The sequence below is a fragment of the Zalophus californianus genome, chromosome 10, assembly GCF_009762305.2.
Source record: "Zalophus californianus isolate mZalCal1 chromosome 10, mZalCal1.pri.v2, whole genome shotgun sequence".
Classification (NCBI taxonomy): Eukaryota; Metazoa; Chordata; class Mammalia; order Carnivora; family Otariidae; genus Zalophus; species Zalophus californianus.
Window position 1 is genome coordinate 106,103,991 of NC_045604.1, and position 23,073 is coordinate 106,127,063.

The following is a 23,073-nucleotide window of genomic DNA, read 5'->3' on the forward strand; positions in this document are numbered from 1 at the left end:
CCACCAGAAATTGAAAGCCTTAAGCCTTGGTGGCCTGGGGCACATACAGAGAGCCAGTGAGAGTCGGGCGAGGCCTCCCCAGGCATGGGATGAGAGCAGGGTTTCTCACCTCAGCACTACTGACATTTGGACCAGATAATTCTTTGTTCTGGGCGGGACTGTCTTGACATTGGCAGGATATTTAGCCACATCTCTGGCCTCTTCCCACTAGATGCCAGTAGCATCTCACCAGTTGTGACAAAGATGTCTCTAGACCTTGCCAAATATCCCTTGGGGGACAAAATTGCTCCTTGCTGGAAACCACTGGGTTAGACCTTGGTATGTTGGGGGTCCCCAAGAAGAGGAAGTACGATCTGGCAAAGTTAAGGCCTAGAGAAAGGAGAGAGGCCAAGTGTGAGAAGGCCAGGAGTACACTAAGGGGAAAATCTGTAAGATAGGATTCACTCAAGGAAAAGCATGACACCCGAAGGTTAGGTAGAGAGTAAAAACACCAGAAAGAGCCGAGAGGTAGGTATGGAAGGCAACAGAACTATGTGGGAGGGATAGTTGGGACCTTATTACCAGCGGAGAAGCTTGGAGTCAAGAGCCCTGGGCTCTGATATCAGCTCTGCGATCTTCTGTCCATGTGGTTCTAAAACAGGCATCTCTGAGCAGGTATGTTTCTCTGGCAGCCAAATGCCCATAAATACGCCTGCCCTGCCTGCCGCACAGGGTCATAGTTAGAAGTCACATCAGACAGTTTCCATAAAGATGCTCTGAAAACAAAAGAAAAAGCCACAAAAAATAAAATATGGGCCATTCCCACAAACTCCAAAGACCTTAAAAGGAGAATAAGGGAACACTAAATCACTCTACCCGTATGACTGCAACAACTTGGATGAAAAGGACCAATTCCTTGAAAACTACAAACTACCCAGACTCACTCAATATGAAATAGATGATTTTTGAAGTCTTGTAACAATTTGAAAAACTGAATTCTTCGTTTTAAAAAAACAACCCCCTGTCCCACAACTAGTTTGATGATTCACTGGAAAGACTCACAGGACCCCACATAAAGTTATACTCAAGGTTAAGATTTAGTAGAGTGAAGAATAGAATGCAGGAACAGCAGGAAAAAAGATGTTTATAAGCAAAGGCTGGAGAGGTCAAATGCATGCTTTCTTAATCTCTCCGTGGGGATAGCACAGACACACCTTCTCCATGTGCAGACAGCAGGAGCATATCCAAGATGTCCTGGTCCAGGAAAGACCACTTGAGTCTTAGCATCCAAAGTTCTCAAACAGAGCTACTTACATACCTGCCATGTGAGCAAGCATGGCCCCCAACCAGGCACCAGCACCTCAGCCATTCATGAGCATCATGAATCTTTATGTTTACCATTTTTTTTAAAGTAATCTCCACACCCAATGTGGGGCTCGAACTTACAACCCCGAGATCAAGAGTCTCATGCTCTTCTGACTGAACCAGCCAGGCGCCCCCTCCTTAGTTTGCTTTAAACACTCTGACAGCCTGGCTCTTCTCAACCCGCTGCTTTGGGCATCTAGAATAACATCTCCCCCTGCAGCTGTGCCAAGAATTCTAAGAGTTCTGAGAGTCTGCCCCAAGGGTCATCACCATGGAAACAGATAAGTGAGAAATGGGTGACACAGAGCTGTTGTGTGTCCGCTTTTAGCTCACATTCTCAAAACTGAGAAAATTGAGTTTTGAGAAACCCTGGTCTAGACAAACAGTTCTCAGACGTGACACGGAAAGCAGGTTCCATAAAAGAAAAAAAAAATTGCTAAATTTAACCTTTATCAAAATTAAAATTTTTGCTCTGCCAAAGACCCCATTAAGAGGATGAAAAGACTAGTTACAGACTGGGACAAAATATTTGTAAACCGTGTATCTGACGAAGGACTTATCTAGAAAATATGAAGAACTCAGTAGTAAACAGACAAGCAAACAAAACCCCCCAGATAATCCAATTAGGAAATGGGCAAAATACATGAACAGACGCTTCACCAGAGGTTATAAAATGTTCAACATCCTTAGGCATTAGGGAAATGCAAATGAAGACATAGCACTTAATCATCCATTAGGTGGCTAAAACAAATTAGATCTCTTCTATGTTTCCATCTGCAGATGCCTGGGCCACCATCAAAACCAGAATGGCTTTCAGCTAAATTCCTACTTGAGCTGTCTTGTACCACCTCTGAGGTGTAAATTGAGTCTACTATTCCTCAGGACGCCTGGGCTTGGTTTACTGTCTCACAGGAATCTTGCACCTTGTGCCAAAAGAACATAGATTTACATCTGGTGTCACCTTACCCTGAGCATGTGTGTTGGGGGTAGGGGGTGATATCCCTTGGACTTACAGTGCTGTCCTTCTCCAGCCGTGAGGAGGGTGAACAGAAATGCAACTCAGTTTCACCGCAGCTCCCTGCAGAGTTGGCAGATGTCTTCAGGGCAAAAGCAGTTCTAAGAGTTCGTTTATACACCAAACACAAAGGCAACACAAAAGCAAACACATAAACAAGTACTACTACATCCAACTAAAAAGCTTCTGCACCATGATGAAGGAAACCATCAACAAAATGAAAAGGCAGCCTATGGAATGGGAGAAAAGATTTGCAAATCACATTTCTGGTAAGGGGTTAATCTCCAAAATATATAGGGAACTCCTAAAACTCAATAGCAAAAAAACCCCAAATAATCCAATGAAAAATGGCAAATGACCTGAATACCAACAGGGCATACAATGAAAAGGTGCTCAACATCATTCATCATCAGGGAAATGCAAACCAAAACCACAGGGAGACATCACCTGTTAGAATGGCTATTATTGGGGAGCCTGGGTGGTTCAGTCAAGCGTCCAACTCTCGATTTTGGCTCAGGTCCTGATCTCAGGGTCATGAGATCAAGCCCCGCATCAGGCTCGTGCTGGGCATGGAGACTGCTTAAGATTCTCCCTCTCCTTCTGCCCCTCCCCCCTAAAAAAAAAAAAAAGAATGGCTATTATTAAAAAGACAAGCGATAACAAGCTTAGCAAGGATATGAAGAAAGGGAAACATCGTACTCTGTTGGTGGGATTGCAAACTGGTACAGTCACTATGGAAAATAGTATTATTTTAAATAGTAATTAAAAAATTAAAAATGGAACTACCATATAATCCAGCAATTCCACTTCTGGGTATTTATCTGAAGGAAATGAAAACACTAATTCGAAAAGCTATCGGCACCCCCATGTTAAATGCAGCATTATGTACAGTAGCCAAGACATGGAAACAGCCCAAGTGTCCACTGATGGGTGAATGGATAAAGAAGATGTGAGACACACACACACACACACACACACACACACAGAGGAATATTATTCAGCCTTAAAAAAATTCCCTTCTCCGCCTGATGTGCTTTTCCTTCAAGACTCAGCCCAAACAGGACCTCTGTGAAAAGTTCCCTGTATCGTCTAAGAAACCTAAGAAGGCTTCCCCAAACACTGTGCACACTGCACCATCACAGGCTTTGTCCTTCTGTATTGTTGGTATTAGCATCGAGAAGCACTGACTATGTCTTCTTTCATGAAACAAATTATTTTGGAGTGTCTACATGGATTGGGCACTGGGCTTAGGAATGTGAACTTTAGTCCCTGACATCTCAAGGAAGTCCTTGTTCTAAAGAAGAAACAGCTGTTTGTGAGTGAGTGTGATGTGAGCTTTGAAAACTGGGGGCAGAAGAGGCTGAGGAGGGGCTCCTGGGCGGCTCAGTCAGTTGAGCATATGACTCTGGATTTCTGCTCAGGTCATGATCTCCTGGGTCCTGGAATGGCCCCCCATCACCTGGACCCTGCTGCCTCTTTTGCCTCATCCCTGCCTTTCCCCTATTTATATAATGAGTCCTTTGGTTTAATTTCTTTGAAAACCCTTTATGATTTATTGAGCATGTACTTTTTTTTTCAGGCAATGTGCATGATCTCATTTGATCCTCAAAATAAAATGAGGTGGTTATTTCCATTTTGTAGATGACAAAACTGAAGCTGACAGAAGCTGAGACATTTGCTCAAGGTCATTCCGCTCTTAGTACTGGACCTGGATCCAATCCGGGAGCACAACTCCAGGGTCCCGTTCTTAGCCTTTGCAGTAAACTGTGCTTGCTCCCTTCCTAGGCCTGGCCAGCTTTCCAAACTCAGCTCTGCGATCACCCCTTCAAAACTTTAAGGAATGGGCGCCTGGGTGGCTCAGTCGGTTGGGCGACTGCCTTCGGCTCAGGTCATGATCCGGGAGTCCGGGGATCGAGTCCCGCATCGGGCTCCCTGCTCAGCAGGGGGTCTGCTTCTCCCTCTGACCCTCTTCCCCTCGTGCTCTCTCTCTGTCTCTCAAATAAATAAATAAAATCTTTAAAAAAACAAACAAACTTTAAGGAACTTCGCAGTCTTGGATTCGCAACCCCTCCCTTCTGTGCCCTGATCACAGGCATGACTGAATAAAGAACACTTTGCCCATGATAGGGTAATAATTGTCCCTCTGCGCCGTTTTCCCTCACCAGACAGCCGGTTTATGTTGTGAAGGTTCTGGGTTTTTCCTTACCCTTGCAGTTCCCACACTTAACACAGCGGCAGACGTGGGGTGGGTCCTGAATAAAGATTTGCTGTGTGGAATTTCTGGCTCTGCTACTTGCTAGCGTGTGTAAACTTGTAGAAGTTATGTCACCTCTTTGTGCCTCAGTGTTCTCATCTGAGCTCATATCCTTATCTCTAAAATGGGTATAATAATAGCCACGATGGAAGGTCACCGTAAGGATGAAGGGAGAATTCATCTCCAGGCTGGCATATGGTCAGTGCTCAATAATATACACCCCAGCCTGGCCAGAGCAGGGAGGAAGGTGTGATAGGGGCTCACAGGTCTCCAGTCTTGCCCCTCACTGAGCACCAGACCTACCACCCCACAGGCTTCTGAAGCCTGGGTCTGCGCCCCTCTCTCCAGCCCCTCCAGCCTCAGCGAGGGAGGCAGCTTCTCAGCTCCCTGCAGCAAAACACTGAAATGGGTTTTCAGAATGGCAAGGGGCCAGCAGAGCACTGTTCAGAGCCTCAGTGATCACAGGAGATGGACAAAGACCTTTGTCTTAGTGCCTCTTGGAGTTAAGCGCCAGTATCTGAAAAACCATCTCTGCATTCCGCACTCGTGGTGAACAGCAGAAGCAGAGAGGCCCGGGATACACAAGGCTTGTGGTGGTGGTGGTGGTGGGGGATCAGATCCAGAAAGCTCTGGAATAGCGAAACTGAACCAAGGGAGAAGCGTATCGTGCACTCACCAAGACTTTGTGAAGAACGTCTCCACAGAAGTATAAAAAGAAATGAGTTTTCTCATGCAAAATGACATTTGCATGTTGTATTAGCTTGCTAGGGCTGCTATAACAAAACACCACAAACTGGGTAGCTTCAAAAACAGAGATTTGTTTTCTCTGTTTGCTGGACTCTCTGGAAGTCCAAGATCAAGTTGACAGGGTTGGCTTATGTAGATGGACTACTTCTCCCTGTGTCCCCGAAGGGTCTTCCCTGTGTGTGTGTGTGTGTGTGTGTGTGTGTGTGTGTGTGTGTGTCCTAATTTCTTCTTCTAAGGGCCCCAATCATATTGGATTATGGGCTACCTTGATGGCCTCATTTTAACTTTATTATCTCGATAAAGACCCCATCTCCAAGGACAGCCATTCTGAGATACTGAAGATGACACACGAAGTGGGACGGGGCCACAGTCCAGTCTCAGACAATTGCCATGGAACAAAAACCTTCCGGGTACAGAAAAAGTTAGCTAAGTTACACGTTTCTTCAGGCTTTTTCTACCCCTTTCATCCCATCTCGGCTGTCAAATCAATAAAATCTCAACGTTTTAAAAATAGCTGAACCATTTTGACATTCAGGAAGGTTCGGTGCCTTCTTGAGCTCTTAGATTTGCCCAGCTTGATATGACCTCATGTTTCAAAGGAAGCTGCCTCTATTCAGCGCTTAGTCACAGCTGGCCTTCTGGAACATCCTTCTTAGCATCTGAAGTGGTGGGAGGGGATGTTTTTTAGCCTGGAACATTTTAAGCAATCCAACTCACGCAAATGTTGTTCTGAACTACGGAGCTACCTGCCTTTTTACCAGAAACAGATGATTTTACATCAGAATTCCTTTTTTTTTTTTTAAAGATTTTATTTATTTGACAGAGACACAGCAAGAGAGGGAACACAAGCAGGGGGAGTGGGAGAGGGAGAAGCAGGCTTCCCACTGAGCAGGGAGCCTGACATGGGGCTCGATCCCAGGACCCTGGGATCATGACCTGAGCCGAAGGCAGATGCTTAATGACTGAGCCACCCAGGTGCCCCCAGAATTCCTTTTTTAAAATAGTTGCTCTAGGGTGCCTGGGTGGCTCAGATGGTTAAGCGTCTGCCTTCGGCTCAGGTCATGATCCCAGGGTCCTGGGATCGAGTCCCGCATCGGGCTCCCTGCTCCTTGGGAGCCTGCTTCTCCCTCTGCTTCTCTCTCTCTCTCCCCACCTCTGTCACTCATGGATAAATAAATAAAATCTTTAAAAAAAATAAAAATTAAAAAGTTGCTCTACCACGTATTGGAAGAGACAATGGTGCATAGAAAAACTGCCGTGGACTGAGAGCCAGGAGACCTAGGGATTTTGAGAAAGTCACTTCACCTCCCTAATCCTGTTCTTTCACGTGAAACATGAGTGGGTGAATCAGACACCTTCCTGTCCTTTCTGCTATAAAATTCTAGAAGTTCAATATAACACAAACATGCAGCCTTTGTCACACTGGAATCCTCCTAATTCTTGCTTAAAATACAGTTTATTTCATTAAATTTAGACCTTATGCCTAAATAACCCAGTTATTACCCATCTCATATACTCCATAGCAACGCAAAGATGGAGGCCATGGGGGTGAGCAGCCTGAAGGGCTCAACCGCGAACATGGTGTAGTGATATTAGCCAGATTTCTGCCACCGGACCCCCCATCTCATTCAAACAGATTCTTTAGATCGGCCCTCATGTTCTCTCAATGTCTCATGGGGTCCCACCCCATGACTTAGAAAGGTCCTTGCTTTCCTGTATTTATGACTTTAAAGATCTGATCAAAACTATGGGCCCCCTTCTTCCCCCAAATGTAAATGCTGCACCAAAAAAAGGTGAAGCTCCTTTTATTTTCCCTACAGCCCTGTGGCCTGGTGGCTATTGCTGGTCAAGTTCAAGAGAATAGAAATGTGGGCTCAGTGATTCAAATGTTGAAAACATTTTCAATCCCATAAGGTGCCATGATGTCCTTGCTGTTCAGATAATCCTGGCAAACTATACAGAAAAGGCATTTCAGGGATGCCTGGGTGGCTCAGTCGGTTAAGTGTCCGACTTTTGGTTTTGGCTCATTGAGCACAGAGTCTGCTTGAGATTCTTCCCCTCCTCTCTCCCACCCCCTCTGCCCCTTCCCACACTCACATTCTCTCTCTCTGTCTCTCTCTTTCTCTTTGTCAATAAATAAATAAATAAATAAATAAATAAATAAATAAATAAATAAATAAAATCTTAAAGAAAGAAAAGGCATTTCAGCAGCAGTGAGTTTGGAAATAGACCAACAAAGCCTTGGGATTGTCATAAAGGGCCCTGTTAATGAGATCCTATGGATGGTGTACCTTCCGGTGTTTCACATGGTGTAAAGTATCTCCACATCAACATCCTGCAAAAATCAGAAGGCCTCATTTGTGGAGGATGTAAAAGTCCAGCAATTTTCACAATTATCTGCTATAAATCAGGATTCTGCAGTAACAGTCTCCTTCAAATCAGATTGGTATACACCAGTTAGGGTTCAGTCAGAACATGGAGCAACACTGAGTTGCATGGAAAATGCTCTAGAGCCTTGAGAACCAAAAAAAAAAAAACAAAACAAAAAACCAAACCCCCAAAAAACAAAAAAACCAAACCAAAACAACAATAAACAACAACAACAACAACAACAAGAACTGGTCCCCAGATGCATCAGCACCACTTGGAACTTATTTAGAAATACAGATTCTTGGACCCTACCCCAGACCTATGGAATCAGAAACTTGAGGTATGGTCTAGGACTCTGTTTTAATAAGCTCTCCAGGTGATTCTGATGCATCTCAGATTTGAAGACCACTGTTCTAGAACTCAGGTAAAACCCTGAGGCTCCGTGTCAGCTGAAATCAAGTCTAAATAGTGAAGCTAACAGCAGCGTCTGTGTGAAATTGTGATGTAGGGTTCAGGAAAGGGGTCATGACATAAGGAGCCCTTCCCAAGCTAGTCCTATATGACTAGGGTGACCAGATAGCCAGTTTGCCAAGATGTCTCAGTCTACTCTTACTGTTTTCATGCAACGATTGATACCATCCCTGTCTCACCCTCAAACATGTCCCTTTTGGATAATAAATTATATAGCCACCACCATGATGCTTCATTTTAGTAGACATGTGGGAAGGAGAACATCACTGAGAAGACCTGTCTACCCCTTATTAGCAAGCCCAACAACCAAGTCCTTAGGACTTACAATTATTTCTTATTTCTTTCCCATCTGCTGTGTCCTGTTCCCTTCACTTACCTGTGATGGACCCTCTCATGTCCCCTTTGTGCTCCTATTCTGGCTCTAGCTGGGAGATCAGAGCAGATTGTTAACTGGAACTCCTAATGTTGGCAAAGGAAGTGGGAAGATGTGTTTTGTAATGGAAAAATGCAGCTGGGGCCATCCAAGGTCGGTCTTAGCTCTTGAAATTTTTGGAGCAGAAAAGGAAATGACCAGAAGGGTGACCAGGAGTTGGCCAAAGAGGACTCAGAGATGACGCTTCTCAGGAAGTTCCTTTAAGAAGGTAGATAAAATAGGGGTACCTGGGTGGCATCTACCTTTGGCTCAGGTCATGATCTTGGTCCTGGGATCAAGCCCCGCATAGGGCTCCCTGCTCAGCGGGGAGTCCCGCTTCTCCCTCTCCCTCTGCCCCTCCCCCCAACTCATCCCGCCGCCAAATGAATAAATAAAATCTTTTTTAAAAATGTACAAAAAGAAGGTAGATAGAATAATCTGAACTACAAGGACAATTAACCCATTAGTTCTCAAGTAAGTACATCCAAATTAAAATGCTGAGAAAAAGGAAAAGCACTTTCCATGGAGATTTTTAAAGCTTAAAATGTAATGTAAAGCTTAAGGAAGCTCCTATTGTTGCCATAGCCAAGACAGGTATATTTTATTATTGGTTTGTGTTGATGGTTGATTTATATTTATAGGATAAGTCTCACTGCTTTTAAGTAAGATAGTTGACCAGGTTAGGAAAATGTTCAGATGGAAAATTTTGGAAGTTTTGTACTTCAGTAGAAAAATAGGTCCCTTCAGGATTAACATAATTAAGTAAATTCATAAACAAAATCTGACTTTCACAACATAAATATTTGATCAATAAGAGACATTTTCTTCTCAGAAATAACACTGGGTAACAATCACCGATAACATGAAGATTTTCAAAAAAATTTAACAGATGTGACTCTACCGTTATCCAGGATTTCAATTTAATTCAGAACCCAGAGAGAATTACTATGATAACTTCTGCTTCTGGTAAAAGTAGGTTAGGTGATTCAGCCCATCTCTCCTCCTGAGGAGACTAAAAAAAAACCAGTCAGAATATAAAAAAACATCCACTTGACGGCACCAGAGAGCTAACAAAAGAGTGAAGAATTACCAGCCCCAATTCCAAGAAAGGACAGAGGTTCTGCCTTGGGAGCCTGGTTGGGAGGGCTGCCTTTCTCCTGGGGATGTCCCCCAATTCCAGAGCCATTGTTGGCTGGGATGTCCATCAGCTTTTTATTTTTTTTTAACATTATATCGTAGTGAATTATACATCTGGCAAGGTGCACAGATCATAACTTTACAGCTCAATTAATTTTTTAAATTGAAGTATAATTAACATACAGTGTTACATTAGTTTCAGGCGTACAATATAGTGATTCCACAATCCTATACGTTATTCAGTGCTCATCGCAGTAAGAGCAGTCACCATCTGTCACCAAACGTTATTGCCATCTCATTGACCACATTCCCTATGCTATACTCTTCTCCTCCATGATTTATTTATTTTTGTAATTGGAAGTTTGTACTTCTTAATTCCCTTCTATTTCACCCATCCTCCCACCCACCTCCCCTCTGGCAACCACCAGATTGTTCTCTGTATTTAAGTGTCTTTGTTTGTTTGTTTCGTTTCTTAAATTCCACATATGAGTGAAATCATATGTATTTGTCTTTGTCTGACTTGTTTCACTTAACATCATCACCGTCTAGGTCCATCCATGTTGTTGCAAATGGCAAGATCTCATTCTTTCTATGATTAATATTCCATTGTGTATATATAAGACATTTTCCTTATCCATTCATCTACTGATGGACACTTGGGCTGTTTCCATATCTTGGCTATTATAAATAATGCTGCAATTAACATAGGGATGCATCTATCTTTTTGAATTAGTGTTTTCATTTTCTTTGGGTAAATACTCAGTAGTGGAATTACTGGATCATATAGTATCTCTATCTTTAATTTTTTTAGGAACCTCCATACTGTTTTGCGCAGTGGCTGCCCCACTGTGCGCTCCCACCAACGGTGCATAAGGGTTCCTTTTTCTCCACATCCTCCCCAACACTTGCGTTCCTTATATTTTTTTATTCTAGCCATCTGACAAGTGTCAGGAGATATCTCATGGTTTTGGTTTGCATTTCCCTGATGATGAGGGATGTTGAGTATCTTTTCATATATGTTAGCCATGGGTGTGTCTTCTTTAGAAAAATGTCTATTCAGGTCCTCTGTCCATTTTAATCAGATTGTTTCATTGGTGTTGAGTTGTATGAGTTCTTTATATATTTTGGACATTAATCCTTTATTGGATATATTATTTGCAAATATCTTCTCCCATTCAGCAGGTTACCTTGCCCTTTTGTTGATGATGTCCTTCACTGTGTGAAAGCTTTTTGTTTGGGTGTAGTCTCAATAGTTGATTCTTGCTTTTGTTTCCCTTGCGGGAGGAGACATCTCTAGAAAAATGTTTTCTACAGCCAATGTCAAAGAAATTACTGCCTATGTTTTCTTCTAGGAATTTTATGGCTTCAGGTCTCACATATAGGTCTTAAATCCATTTTGAGTTTATTTTTGTTTATGGTGTAAGAAAGTGATCCAGTTTCATTTTCCTGCATGTAGCTGTCCAGTTTTCCCAGCACCATTTGTTCAAGAGACTGTCTTTTCCCCATTGCATACTCTTGCCTCCTTTGTCAAGGATTAATTGGCCAGATAAGTATGGGTTTATTTTTGGGCTCCCTATTCTATTACATTGACCTACATGTCTATTTTTATGCCACTACTATACTGTTTTTGTTACTGCAGCTTTGAAATCTGGGACTGTGAAACCTCCAGCTTTGTTCTTCTTTCTCAAGATTGTTTTAGCTATTCACGGGCTTTTGTGGTTCCATCCAAATTTCAGTATTATTCTAGTTCTGTGAAAAAATGCTCTTTGTATTTTGATTCAGGTTGCATTAAATCTCTAGGTTGCTTTGGATCATATGGACATTTTAACCATGTTGCTTCTTGGGGCGCCTGGGTGGCTCAGATGGTTAAGTGTCTGCCTTCAACACTTCTCTGAAGAAGACACACAAATGGCTAACAGACACATGAAAAAATGTTCATCATCATTAGCCATCAGGGAAATTCAGATCAAAACCACATTGAGATACCACCTTACACCAGTTAGAATGGCAAAAATGGACAGGGAAAGAAACAACAAATGTTGGAGAGGTTGTGGAGAAAGGGGAACCCTCTTACATGGGTGGTGGGAATGCAAGTTGGTACAGGCACTTTAGAAAACAGTGTGGAGGTGCCTCAAAAATTTAAAAATAGGGCGCCTGGGTGGCTCAGTTGGTTGGGCGACTGCCTTCGGCTCGGGCCATGGTCCTGGAGTCCCGGGATCGAGTCTCATGTCGGGCTCCCTGCTCAGCGGGGAGTCTGCTTCTCCCTCTGACCCTCTCCCCTCTCGTGCTCTCTATCTCTCATTCTCTCTCTCTCAAATAAATAAATAAAATCTTTAAAAAAAATTTAAAAATAGAGCTACCCTATGACCCAGCAATTGCACTACTGGGTATTTACCCCAAAGACACAGATGTAGTGAAAAGAAGGGCCACATGCACCCCAATGTTCATAGCAGCAATGTCCACAATAGCCAAACTGTGGAAAGAGCCGAGATGCCCTTTAACAGACAAATGGATAAAGAAGATGTGGTCCATATATACAATGGAATATTACTCAGCCATCAGAAGGGATGAATACCCAACTTTCACATCCACATGGATGGGACTGGAGGAGATTATGCTAAGTGAAGTAAGTCAAGCAGAGAACGTCAATTATCATATGGTTTCACTTATTTGTGGAACATAAGGAACAGCGTGGAGGACATTAGGAGAAGGAAGGGGAAAATGGGGGGGGATCAGAGGGAGAGATGAACCATGAGAGACTGTGGACTCTGAGAAACAAACAGGGTTTTAGAGGGGAGGGGGGATGGGTTAGCCTGGTGATGGGTATTAAGGAGGGCACGTACTGCATGGAGCGCTGGGTGTTATACAAAAACAATGGGTCGTGGATCACCACATCAAAAATTAATGATGTATTGTATGGTGACTAACATAACATAATAAAATAAAAAAAAAAAAAGTGTCTGCCTTCAGCTCAGGTCATGATCCCGGGGTCCTGGGATCGAGTCCCTCATTGGGTTCCCTGCACAGTGGGGAGTCTGCTTCTCCCTCTCCCTCTGCCATTCCCTCCACTTGTGCTCTCTGGCTCTACGTGTCTGTCAAATAAATAAATAAAATCTTTAAAAAAAATGTTTCTTCCAATCCATGAGCATGGAATATCTTTCCGTTTGTTTATTCCTTCTTCAGTTTCTTTCATCCATACTTTATAGTTTTTGGAGTACAGGTCTTTCACCTCCTTGGGTAAGTTTATTTCTAGGTATTTTATTCTTTTTGGTGGGATTGTTTTCTTAATTTGCCTTTCTCCTACTTCATTATTAGCATATGGAAATGCAACAGATTTCTGCATATTAATTTTGTATCCTGTGACTTTACTGAATTCATTTACCACAGCTCAATTGAACATGGGCACCCCCAACAGAGACTAGAACAGCATCCCAGAAGCCCCATCACTGTCCTTTCCAATCTCCACCTGCCCCCACAAAGAAGGACCACTAACAGAATTTCTAAAATAGAGATGCCTTTTGTCTGGTTTTGCATTCTATTTAAGTGCACTTGTGCAACGTATAGTTGCTTCGGTACATCCATACAATGGAAAAATCTGCAGCAATGAAAAATGAACAAACTGAAGTTATATATGTCAACATGGACGAATCTCACAAACATGACATTCGGTGAGAGAAGCCAGACGCTGAAAAGTAGAGGTTTCAAAGAAAACCAGACAAAAGTAAACTGTAGCATTACAGATGCATGCTTAGATGGGGGGTGGGGAATGGGGGATGTGGCCATAAAAATCAGGATATTGGTCACTATTAGAGAAGTAGGGGGTTAGGGGCACCTGGGGGACTCAGTCGTTAAGCATCTGCCTTCGGCTCAGGTCATGATCCCAGGGTCCTGGGATTGAGCCCCGCATCGGGCTCCCTGCTCCGCGGGAAGCCTGCTTCTCCCTCTCCCACTCCCCCTGCTTGTGTTCCCTTTCTTGCTCTATTTCTGTCTGTCAAATAAATAAATAAAATCTTTTTTAAAAAAAAGAAAGAGAAGTAGGGGGTTATAATTTTGGTAGTGAGTCCAAGTTGGGGAGGGGGGTTTTTGGAAGATTGGCAATGTCCTATTTCTCGACTGGGTGGTGGTTACATAGTGGTTCATTCTATAAAGTCATTGAGCTGTACATTTTTCTGTGTGCACTTTTGCGTGCGTATGTTATGCTTCAAAACAAAAAGGTTTTAAAACTGCTTAGCTAAGTGGTATGACTATAATCCATAATAGAGCTTATTTGGTTACCCTGGGAATTCATAACATTGCCTAAAAATGTGAAAACCTGTGATTGGTACCAGCTAGCTCTGTATCTGGGGTCTAGCTGAGAACATTCCAAGTCAGCTGTCAGGCTCAGTGCTAGGCTTTATTTTGTAATTTTCCACTGTGGGGATCAGAAAGAAACTCCACTACCTCCCTACATTATATATGTGTAGCAAATAATAGATACCAACGTGAGTTAGCTTAAGAAAAAAGGAGTATGAACCTTTTCCCAGAATCTACCCAGAAGATTGTAGTTGCCTTCAGGAGGGACTAAAACCAGAATCCAAAAAGACACCAGCCCACGAAGTCACCTCAGGATCTTTCTTGTTAGGTCCTCAGGTTCTCTAGTCCCTGCTTTTCTCTGAAAATCCATTTCATTCTTGTCTCTTTGTAGAGAGATGGTCTCTGTCAGCTTCTCTGTTGCTCTGTTCACAGAGCAGAATAAGGGCTCCCCGCAGTTGCTGAGTTTATATATACTTCAGGCCCAGCCACAGGCAGAGGCTTGTCCCAAGACTAACTATGGTTAAGTCCCAAGACAGAGTGTGGTTGGCTCCTCCTCACCCAAAAACGGTGGGCCATCCAAGTATATGGTGCCATTTTTCAAAGAAAAGACATAATGATGAACTGGGCAGATGGTCCAAAAAAGAGTCTGCTACAGAGATCAGTCATCTCCCAAATGGTGATAGAATTGCACACACCACACACTCAGATGTTTTTTAAAAAGTAATTGTCCTTATATTTCAGAGAGTCGGGGAAAGAAAATGTCTGGCCTCTAAACTAAGGGCTGCTTCTGCCCACCTGCCACGGTCGATTCCGGCCACCCACCCCGATAGGTTTCTTATTTAAATTAAGGAATTACTTAAGATTTTAAAATTAAATCGCTGTCAGAGGAGAAATCCACAAAGAGAGACTGTACTTCTCAGTAAATTAGGGATAATTAGCATGTATAAAACCAATTCACAAGGAGCAGAGGTCAAATTCAACAGACCAACCTGGCCTTAGACCTGTTTTGTTGGGCTTACCATGGTGTTAGCCTAAAATTTGAGTGCCAAACACAGAGGCTGCCCACGTGCCCTCCAGAACCCCATGAGCTGCCCTGCTCCTCCCTTATTAACCGCGACCCTACGGATGAACAATTGTTAAAAAATAATTAAAGGAGACAATTGAGGTGATACAGACTTCATTTAACGCTTGAAGACGTAAACTGCAAAATGGAGTGGATGACAGAAAGCTTTGATAAGATAAAGAGTAAAGAATGAGGAAGAGAAAGAAAATATTTGATTGGCTGGGGCCATCTAGTCAGCCTGGCTTGGGGTGAGTTGGCGTGGCATTTGGGGATTGGCTGATTGCATCGACTGTGTTCCTGAGCATTTACAGGGACGTAGAAGCTATATAAGTTTCAATGTGCTTCAGGAACAGCATGAGCAGGAAGGGCTCCATCTTGGGCCTAGAAAGTTATCTCAATGCAATCTTTTTTTTTTTTTTTTTAAGATTTTATCTATTTATTTGAGAGAGAGAGAGAGCATGAGCTGGGGGTGTGGAACAGAAGGAAAGGGAGAAGCAAGCTCTTCATTGATCAGGGAGCCCAAAACAGGGCTCAATCCCAGGATCCTGAGATCATGACCTGATGCTTAACTGATTTAGCCACCCAGGCGCCCCTCGATGCAATCTTATTACCAATAGATTCTAAAAGCATTGGTGTTTGTGACTTCTGATCAATTTACATAATTAAATGGTCAATGATTCGATCTCTCTTAATCTATTAAGTAACTAAATCTACTGAAATGCAACACAGTCTAAGTAATTCTAGGCCAATTAGCTTAAAATCAGTTGCCTAAAGATAATTCACTTAAAGCCAACGGTTTAATCAATCTATTAATACATCTACTTATAATCAATCATCTAACATCTTATTTTCCCCAGCTTTATGGAGATATAATCGACATATACCATCTTGTAAGCTTAAGGTGTACAACGTGATGATTCAGGACAAGTATATATTGTGAAATGATCACAGTGAGGTTAGTTAATATGTCCATCACCTCACATAATTACCAATTTGTGTGTATATGTGGTGAGAGCACTTAAGCTTTCCTCTTTGAGTAACTTTAAGCATATCACACTGTGTTGTGAACTACAGTCAGCATATTTTACAGTAGATTCCCAGAATTTATTCATCTTATACCCGGAAGTTTGTACCCTTTGACCAACATTTCCCCATGTCCCCTACCTCCAGCCCTGGCAACCACCATTCTGCTGTTTCTATGAATTCTGCTTTTTTAGATCCCACATATAAGTGAAATCATACAACATTTCCTTTGTCTGCTTATTTCACTTAGCATAATGCCCTCAAGTTCCATCCATGTTGTCCCCAGATGGCAGGATTTCCTTCTTTTTAAGGCTGAATAATTAATATTCCATTGTGTGTGTGTATCACATTTTATCTACTCATCCACCGAGGGACGCTTAGGTCATTTCCATGTCGTGGCTGTTGGAAATAATGCTAGAAGCACATGGGACTGCAGATATGTCTTCGAGGTAGTGATTTCATTTCCTTTGGATATATACCCAGAATTGGGATTGCCAGGTAATCTGGTAGTTCTATTTTTAATATTTTGAGGAATTTTCATACTTTTTCCATAGCTGCTGCCCCACGTTACATTCCACCAACGGTGCACAGGGGCTCCCTTTCCTCCACATCTTGGCTGGCACTTGTTATTGCTTGTCTTTTGAATAATAGCCATTTTAATAGGTGCAAGGCGAGATCTTGTGGTTTCGATTTTCATTTCCCTGATGATTAGCGATGCCGAGCACCTTTTCGTGTACCTATTGGCCATTTGCATGTCTTCTTTAGAAAAATGTCTATTCAGGTCCTTGGCCATTTTTAAATTGAATCACTTGTGTTTTTGCTCTTGAGTTATAAGAGTTCTTTATATATTTTGGAGATTAACCCCTTCTCAGATACATGATTTGCAAATATTTTCTTTCCCATTCCATCAATTGCCTTTTCATTTTGTGGATTGTTTCTTTTGTGGCTCAAAAGCCTTTTGGTTTGATGTTGGCCCACTTGTTTATTTTTGTTTTGTTGCTTGTGCTTTTGGTGTCATATCCAAAAAATCATTGCCAAGGCAATGTCAAGAAGCTTTCTCCCATCATTTGTCTTAAATAAAATGATTCCTCCTCATTTGAGAATGTTTATGTTTTTACATGCATTTTTTTCTCTTTCCCCTAGTTTTGAGTGTTTCATGGGGTTTTCAGCCAATTCATTAAGTGTATTTCCACCTTAAATTTATATTTTAAGGAGGCACTTATTAGACTAAATGTATTTCATATAGGATATATGGAATTAATTATGCTTTTAGGAATCTTTTTTAGTTTTGCCTACATTTGAATAGCCAAGGATTTTTTTTCTCAGTTCTATGCGTGAAATCTTTAACAAAGTAAAAAAATAAAACAAAACAAAGAGGGGCGCCTGGGTGGCTCAGTCGTTAAGCATCTGCCTTTGGCTCAGGTCCTGGGATCAAGCCCCGCATCGGGCTCCCTGACCAGCGGGAAGCCTGCTTCTCCCTCTCCCACTTCCCCTGCTTGTGTTCCCTCTCTCGCTGTGTCTCTCTCTGTCAAATAAATAAAATCTTTAAAAACAAAACAAAACAAACAGCAGCCACCAAAATACAAAGACATCTAAAAACACAGCAAAGCCAAAAAATCATAACAACAACAAAAACAACAAATCATTTACAAACTCTATCGCAAAATAAATATTTTACATTGGACTAAAATTAAAAGGCCAATATGTTACTGTTTGGCTTGATTGTTAGTCAGGAGATCCTTAGGCAGACTGACCTGCTCCTCTCCAAATCTACTCAATTAATGAAAACATTACTTGTTGGGGCAAATTTTTGGTCACTCACAACCTCCCCTTTTCCTTTGCAGCCCAGTACATGCTCCATTATCTCCTCAACTGACATCAACAAAATGGAACTTAAGCAAATCATAGCTAAATTAAGAGCTGTGGTTGTTGAAGCAATGAATTTTAATTACAACAAAAACTGAAAAGCTGGGGCACCAGGGTGGCTCAGTCGGTTAGGCATCTGACTCTTGATTTCATGATCTCAGAGTTGTGAGATCGAGCCCCGTGTCGGGCTCCACACCCAAGATTCTCTTTCTCCCTCTCCCCCTGCTCTTTCCCCTGCTTGTGTGCTCTCGTTCTCTCTCTCAAAAAACCCAAAAACCAAAAAGCAAAAACAACAACAAAAAAACCTTCAAAAACTTCCTGTCTATATGGCAGAATCTTTACCCAGTAAACCCATGTTCCTGTAATTCTTCAGCATGACATTCTGGAAAAAGGGGCCCTGACCCTGGTCCAAGCAACTCCGTTCATCGTTGATGATGTATACAGCCACATTCTGAAAGGTCACTGAGTCCTGAAAGAATTCCTAAAGTCAGTAATCCAGTAGCTCAGAGCTGGACCAGGGCAATGTATAAGGTTGGGGTGAAAGATGCTCTGGTTCTTCTTTTTTTTTTTTTTAAAGATTTTATTTATTTATTTGACAGAGAGGGAACACAAGCAGGGGGAGTGGGAGAGGGAGAAGCAGGCTTCCCAGCGAGCAGGGAGCCCGATGCAGGGCTCCTTGCAGGGCTCGATCCCAGGACCCTGGGATCATGACCTGAGCTGAAGGCAGACGCTTAACGACTGAGCCACCCAGGCGCCCCGCTCTGGTTCTTCTTTTGGCAGCTTGAATTCAGTGCTGAATGAAATGAATGAAAACTCACTGACCTGGGAAATTCTCTTGCCCCTTTGTGATTTGTCCTTCTTCTTCTCTTTACCAGATTCTAACACCAAAGTGGCAAATGGCAAAGGTGATGTTGTTCCCAGAATAGACAAGCAGGAAAACCACACCTAAATAGTTTAATTTAAGGTTCATCTGTTGTTTGAAAAACAGAAATAAAAACAATCCTCTTTGTCTGTGTCACTGCTCTCCAAAATTCAGTCATTTGCAAGAGGTACCTCAAATAAATGAAATTATTCATCACCCCAAATGAATGATTTTGCAGATAATCACCATCATTGAGAGGTAATATTGTTGGGGTCACTACCATTGAAGCCCTGTCTTTTCCACTTTGGTGGACCAGAAAAATAGTTTAAAGTTATTTTCCATATGCTTACTCCCCCTGCCCCTGCCTATGCCTCATCCTTTAAAAAAATCTCTTCCCATCCTTATTTCACTAGTGAAATTACTCTCTCTAAGCTCACCACAAATAACCAACCTGTGTTGAATCTAGTGGTCTATTTTCGGTCCTTGTCCTATTTAATCTCTTTGCAACTTTTAAAATAATTGCCCACTGGTATCGACTGAAATCTCTCTTGGCTCTCAGGACACCAGCCTTCCTGGACTTCCTTTTAGCAGCTCCTAGGTCCATTTCTCATGCTCCTTGTCTCTTTTTTCTTCTGCCTACTTCTGAAAGGTTTTCTGGTCCCTGGAGTTCTGGCTTCTATTTGTACAATCTCTATCTACATGCTCTTCCTTCTACGTATTTAGAGAATGGTTCACCCCCACCTTTTTTTTTTTTAAGATTTTATTTATTTGACAGAGAAAGAGAATGCACAAGTAGGCAGAGCAGCAGGCAGAGGGAGAGGGAGAAGCAGGCTCTCCCACTGCACAGGGAGCTGGATGTGGGGCTCGATCCCAGGGCCCAGGGATCACGACCTGAGCCGAAGGCAGACGCTTAATGACTGAGCCACCCAGGCGCCCCAGAGTGGTTCACCCTTACACCGAGCTGGAAACCTGGATGCAGTCATGGAGTCCTCTCGCTCCCTCATTTTCCATATCCATTTTGGCCACCAAGTTCTGTCCATTTTATCAGAGAAAACTTTCCTCCTCCTATTATTTTCCCGTTACTTTCAGGGCCAGTGTCTTAGCCTAAATCTTTGCTGATTCTAGCCTGACCTATCACCACGTCTTTTACACCGGCCTCTCTGCCCCTCGGAACAGCCCCCACGCTACAGTCACAAGATTTGCAGTTATGATACATAGAGCAGATCCTGCCCTTCTTTTAAAGGCATTTTCTCTGCCTAAAAAATGAAGTGTAAGCATCACTGCGTGGCTTGCAGGGTCTCTATGATTTATTCTGCAGCCACCTGTCCTCTATCCTCCCACAACACTTTCCCTCCCACCCCTGGCCCTTTCTTGAGACTACCTAGGGTGCTCCCTGTTCCTGGAATGCCTTTTCTCACCTTCACCTGGCATTCCTATTCTTTTTTTTTTTTTTTAAAGATTTTATTTATTTATTTGAGAGAGAGAGAATGAAAGATAGAGAGCACGAGAGGGAAGAGGGTCAGAGGGAGGAGCAGACCCCCCTGCTGAGCAGGGAGCCCGATGTGGGACTCGATCCCGGGACTCCAGGATCATGACCTGAGCCGAAGGCAGTCGCTTAACCAACTGAGCCACCCAGGCGCCCTGGCATTCCTATTCTTCAAGATTCTGGTTCAAAGGTCAACTCACGTTTCTTCCCTGAAGACTTTTCTAGCACTCACCTCAGGCCAGGGGAGTTACCCCTTCTCGAACTGCCCTTTGGCAATCCATTTGAATGGTAATGACAGCTTAACTTTTCTAGAATGTTTATTAGGTGCGCCAAGTTCTTTACTTTCATCATCTCACATTTCCCTCATTATAAGAGATTCACTAGGAAGGCATTAGTATTTTTATCCTGATTTTTCAGCTGAAGTTTAGCTAGATTAAGGCAAACTGACCATGATCACAAATCTATAGACAGTCCGGGCTGTTTTGAATTTTCCATTATCCACTGGTTCCCAAATTCCAGCGTGCATCAGAATTACCCACTGGGCTTGTAGAAACACGTTCTGCCTGCATCCTCCCCCCACCCCACTCCGCAGACTTTCTGATTCAGCAGGTTTAGGAGTGGGGGTCCAGTAATCTGCACTTCCGAACAATTCCCAGGGGCTGCCTATGCTGCCGGTTCTGGGACTGCACTTTCACACCTTTGCTCCTGAAAGCGTCTTAGAGAACGCACAGCATCAGCATCCTCTGGGAGCTTCTTAGAAATGAAACCTCTCCGGCTTCACCCTAGCCCTACTGAATCAGACTCTGCATTTTTAACGATTCCGGGTGATTCGTGTGCACCTTGTTTGTGTGTACCCATCACCCCCTTTTGTATCGAGACAGACTCTAAAGGGGACAACGCGTAATTTTAAATTTTAATTTACAGTGAGCGTCTCTGGGGCAAGAGTGACCAGGGAGCACTTCCGTCACCCTAGAGTTACAGAGGCGGGGAGGAGGGGCGGGGAGATGAAGTTGGAGACTCCCAGGCCTCGGCGCCGCCCGCTCCGCCTCCAAGTCGCGCCCTGACCGCCCCCCGCGCCCCGCCCCGGTTTCCGCTCGGCCCCGCCTCCCCGAGGAGGTGGCTGCCGCGCGACAGCCACGCGGCGCTCTCCTCCTCCGCACCGCGCCGGCGGCTCCCCGGGTCCTCCGGACCACCGAGCCCTCTTCCTAGAGCAGCCCGGGAGGAGACCCCCCCCCCCGACCCCTCGCTTCCTCCGGTGCCAACGTAACCGGCACCCGGAAGTGCAGACGTCTCCGCAGTTCTTAGAGTCTTCTGTACAGCTCCCGTCGTTACTCTTTCATTCGCGCCGCAAACGATGCTTGGACTCCTGGCCTTTGGCAGAGAGATGAATGAGACCCAGTCCCTGTCCACGTCAAGGACTGCAGGACTGGGTGATCAACTCGGTAGCGCCGAGGAGCTGGAGGCGCGGGGGCCGGATCGAAGGAGTCTGTCCCGGAGGGGGAACGGCCCCCGGGGCTGGCAGTCGCCTGCCTTCTAGGCGCTCCGGTGTTTGGTGAACGGAGAGCATTCCGGGTGGAAGAGAGGCGGCTGCCAGGAAAACGTCTCGCCGTGCAGGATTGAGGGTGCCTGAAGATGAAGCTGGGAAGGTAAGCAGGGGCGACCCTGAAGGGCTTCGTGGGCGTGAGAAGACGTTTAAACAATGTTCTGCGTAGCCCAGACGGTATTTTTAAGCAGGACACTGGAGCCCCGATTTGCACCTTTAAAATACAACTGGCAGCCAGGCTGGGTTTGGAAGAGGGGGAAAAAATCTGACGTATGTATGAAGTATGGTGACAGAATGGAGACAGGGGTGGCCTGACATTCACTTATTCGTTAGCAGTCTTGTCTCTTCCATTGAGGTAACTTGCATGAGAGAAGGACTGTGTCTGTTTAGTTCATGTCGCTTGCTCAGCACTCCGAAGAGCGCCTGGCACACAGTAGGCCCAGAACTAATGTTTGTTGGGTGGCTGAATGAGTCAGTTTGCGGTGGATAGGACTTCCTGATTGGATAGCAAATGAAAGTGGGAGGTAGAGGTGAGCATCGCCGAAGACTAGAACACGAATAGTGGAACCCTGTTTAGGGGGTGTTTGCTGAGCTCTTCTCCCGGGCTGCCCACCAACAAGGTGCTGTAGGGCAGAAGACCAGAGCAGGCTTGCAACTAACCGCGTAGTCAAGGGAGGGGCCCAGGGCCCAGAATGTGCTAACAAGTGGCAGTTCTAGTTCTCAGTCCCACCAACCAAAAATGTCAGTTTCCTTTCTGCCCATTTACAGAACCAAATTTGAGAAGTGCTTGCTTTTTTGTTTTGTTTTGAATATTACAATCCACATGCAAAGAATCCATATGACTGTGACTTTAAGGTTGGTTGTTATTTCATTATATTCATGTATCATCATTTAATAAAACCATTCCCTGGCGCTTTTGTTGTTTGTTTACCTCCACAGATAATGCAGGAATGAATGTCTTCATGTCTTGCTTTAAATTTTTTTTTTTTTGCTTTTGTTGAATACTTCCACAGGAGATTACTAGTCAGATAATATTACGTCTTTTAGCTCTTAACTCATTTTCCCTCACTGCTTTCCAAAAAGTTAATAATAGCAACCACAATATCTCTTTAGGCAACACTTATAAATTATATGAGTATCTACTGGTGGTAGGTCCTGAGCTGGGCTCTAGGGGCATAATATGAGCA